Here is a 4,222-nt window from a genome sequence, read left to right on the forward strand (position 1 = left end):
CCGGGTGGACGGGAGGAAGAGAAGCAGTGCTTGTGATGGTTCATATCCATTGTCAAGTTCACCAAACATGGAACCACTTAGGAGATGCACTTCTGAACATGTGTGGGAGAATGTTACCAGAGACCTAACTGAGGAAGGAAAATACACCTTGTATCTGGGTGACTTTTTCCCATGTGCTGGTGGTTTAGACTGAGTGAGAGAAGAAAGTGGGGGGAGCGTGAGCAGTCACTTCTCAGCACCCTCTGACTCTGATGCAATGTGGTCTGGAGTCACTGCTGCTGTAGCTCAAGTGACTCTTGCCTCCACATGAATGCTAATCATTTACAGTTATATACCTATATATGCATCTGCATGTAATTATATATCTACAACTCTATCTACATAGATACATATATGTATGCTCACGCACTAACAACCTAGTCCAAACGGTTATGAGTTCTTCAACTTCAGACCCAGAAGACACTAACAGCCTTACTAACAGACAATGCTGAAGAGCATCTGCAGAAGACTTATTAGATTTCCTGGGTAAGGCAAGAGGGCTAATATGGAACTCAGGTCGTCCAAGCATGATGCCACTTGATTAGAGTTGGTTCTTGGCAGTTTGGTGTGGGATGTACTATTTAGGCTCTGGAATCACCTATGATCATATTTTGTCTTTGCCACTTGCTGGGTATGCAACACTGAACAAGTTTCTAAAAATCCTTTGTCTTCCGGTTGATGATACATGAAATGTATAAAAGCATCTATGCTCTGGGGTTGGTGAAGGAATTAAGGAAGGCTGTATACATAAAAGGTTTAGAGCAGCAGCCGGCACATATGAAGCAGTCAGTTGTGCTATGGAAGGATGACTACCATTGCCACATAGGAGGTGGATAACACAGACTCAATAGAGCAGTGCTCTTAGCCATGTGATTTTTGAACCAGCTACTTGAGTTGCCTGTGCTTCTATTTCTAGCAGAAATGATTCTTAGAGATGCCTGGCCCGTTTACTTCATATAATTGCAAACTCACAGAGAATACTAATACGGGAGACTCTTTTTGAACAAGATAAAGTGGGTCATGGATGCAAGTGATGGATATTAAGTGAAGGGCTTGTGTACAGGTTGCATTGCTGAACACTTTAGGTTCTCAGCTTCAAAAGTGTAAATGAAAATGATGTATTGCCCCCCCCCCCCCGCCATCACCACAAAGTTTCCTCTTTCCCTTCCCTGTTAGGTTAGAATCACCTATGGTCTTCAGAAGTGGCATGCCAGGTCACCTAGAAGAGGTGTTTATTATTTCCACTTAGGATATTTCAAGCTCTGACTTGCTAAGTCCTCCTCTCCACACACATTAGCACTTTGCAGCTTTCTGTTACAGTCAGAGGCCCTGCCATTCTCCAAGGCTCCTGCAGGCTCTGGGGCTTTGGGCTGTGGTTTTGTTTAATTCTCTTTCCAGTTTTTCTTTTTACTCCACACCCATGATTCTTTTCTGGGCCCTTGGACAACTACATACAAATTACCATACCAATGCTCAAGGGCTTAAATCTTGAGTTTTTCTTCCCTCAGAATGTGTTGAAAATCAGTTCCATGATTAATCTCTTTGATTATCATTACGACGTGCCTCTCCCCACCCATCACTGCCAGCTGCGCTGCATCAGCATCACCTCAGCCTGATACTCACATTCCCCATCAGCTAGTCCACTGCATTCTTCAACCTCGACCTGCAGGCCTTAATGTGGACCTCCAGATCAAAGCAAGGCCATGCTTTGTACTGTCCCTTGTCCACTGTCCGAGTGTCACTGAGTCCATACCTTCACTTCTAGCACGACTCCATTCCAATGCTTCTCTATTCAGAGGAATCTCTAACCTGCATTCCTTTCAAAACCTAGTGTAGAACAGTTCCCCAAGATGGCCTCTGCTTGTTTGTTTTCCTTTCCCATTAACTTGCTTTCCTTAGCTTTTCAAGCCTTCAGCGCCTAGCCTGGCACTGCTGTAGTTGGACACTTGAGGTCCCTTTCTCCTGGGACTTATTTGTCCCATCTGCTACACATTCTGAAGTTCCTTCCTGCTAAGAAGATAGAGAACAGACTGAGACTAGTGTCAACCAAGGTTGCTCACTCACCTATCCCAGACTGTGAAGCAGGCAGAGGGGCAGGGCAATGTTTTCACTGAGGCTTCTACTAAATGGCTTAATGATGGAGACACAAAGCCACACCCGGGTACTTCTGCCTGTTCCTGGAGAGGTGGGTAAGTGGTAAAGAAAGAGTAGATGCCTGGTGGTCTACATTGCTTTCCATACCATTGCTGAGCAGAAAAGCAAAGATGGAAGAACCTGCATGAGTTGATTAAATACCATTGGACTTTGATTTTAGAAGTATCTATGCATTCATAGTATTTATGTATTCATAAGACCAACCATTAATTTAGTCTAAGCTCTTCATAGCTCTCATTTGTAATATGCTGACATGCTTCTAGCTTGCCCTCCAGACACCTATCTGTTTTAGTTGTTTTTCCTGTTACTGTGATAAAATGCTTTGAAAGCAAAAATGAAAAAGATGAAGGGCTTATTTGGCTCATGGTTTATGGATACAGTTTGTCATGGAAGGAAGTCTAGGCAGCAGGAACTTGAAGCAGTTGTTCACACTGCAGCCACACTCAGAAAGAAGACGCAGATGAATGCTCAGCCCCCTTTCTCCTTTATACTTCGTTCAGGACCCCAGCCCATGGAATGGTCCTTTCCATTTTCAGTAACAAGCATGCCCATTGGCCTGTCTTCTGGGTGATTCCGGATTCCATTGAGTTGACAACATGAAGCATCATACCATATATCTCCACTTCTGTTCTCTGTCTACATTGCCACCCATTTCACAGACAAGAAAACCAAAGTTCTTAAGACTGAGTAGCTTCACAAACACATGGGAAGGCCTTCTATACAGAGCCCTTCTGGGTCCATATTTAAATGCAGTGAATTTGCTGAACAGGTAAAGAAAAGAGAGATGAGGCTTCCAAGGAAACTTGCCAAGTGAGGGGGGTGTGTGTCTCCAACCTGGCATGTAGCCAGGCTCTGGGGCAGGACTCGCACCTCACTGTAGTGCTTTCTGTCGTGGATCTCCTTGCTGTAGGCCAATTGAAGAAAATCCAATTGAAGGCTCACCCCATTTGTCAGCCCATCTCCCACCACTGGGTTTCATTTTGTGAGGTGGGATAACTGCTGAGGGCCACTCTTCCTCTCCCATTGTGTGCAGCTCTGACATAAAGTTAGCCTTAATCTGCCGTGTGACACTCTGATGAGAGTGCTTTGGAAGTCACTCCAAAGTCACCGAGGCTAAAAGGGATGTGGCTGTTAAGACAGAAATGCATTTCGGTTAATACCTTGGCTGCACCAAAGCTAAGCCAGTGCCAGCCCTAATTCCTAAAGGAAAACAAATCCACAATAATCCAGAGTCTAATTCTGTGCAGACTGGCACAACACCAGATCATATCGGCTGAGAGTCCTCTTTTCTTCACACCCAGCTCAGACCAAGCCCTCAGGGGGCTGAATTTGAGGTCAGGAAGATGAACACAGACGTGTGTGACACCAGACAGCATTGACACTTTCCTGAGTTTAGCTGAAATAATAGCATTCCCTCTGAGGAAATGAGCTGGTGCTTTGTCAATGGAAAATCAACTTCAGTGAGCTGCAAGCTGCAAAAACCTCTTTGCAGGCTGCAAGAAAGGCTTCCTTGGGCTAAAGGTGGTTTGTCTCTGTTTCCTTTTGGGCAGTATTGATCTTATTTTACCCCTGGCTGCTGAGAACACATCCAGATTTCTACTCAGTTACACTAAGATGAGGATGACAGAGAACCCTTGCTTCCTAGAAATAACCACATGTGCCTGTCAGAGTTTGATTGGATTGAAAGTGATGGACAAGGAAGGAAACACACACGGTTGAAGGGCAGATATTGGTTTAGGGCAAGGGTAGATAAAGGATAGCCCAAAGACCAAATTTGACTCACTATCTGTATGGTTTTTTTTCTTTTGTAGAGCATAGGCTAAAAATTATTAAGTAAAAAAGAAAAATTGTGTGTGTGTGTATGTGTGTGTATATGTGTGTGTGTGTGTGTGTGTGTGTGTGTGTGTGTGTGTGTGTGTGTGTAGCTTCCAGTCTGGTTTTATCTCATTTACTTTTATTTAGTATTTTGTTCATGACATTTATTTATTTAGTGAGAGAGACAGAGAGACAGAGAGAGAGAGAGAGAGAG

The sequence above is a fragment of the Mus musculus genome, chromosome 2 (genome assembly GCF_000001635.26).
Source record: "Mus musculus strain C57BL/6J chromosome 2, GRCm38.p6 C57BL/6J".
In the NCBI taxonomy this organism is placed as follows: Eukaryota; Metazoa; Chordata; class Mammalia; order Rodentia; family Muridae; genus Mus; species Mus musculus.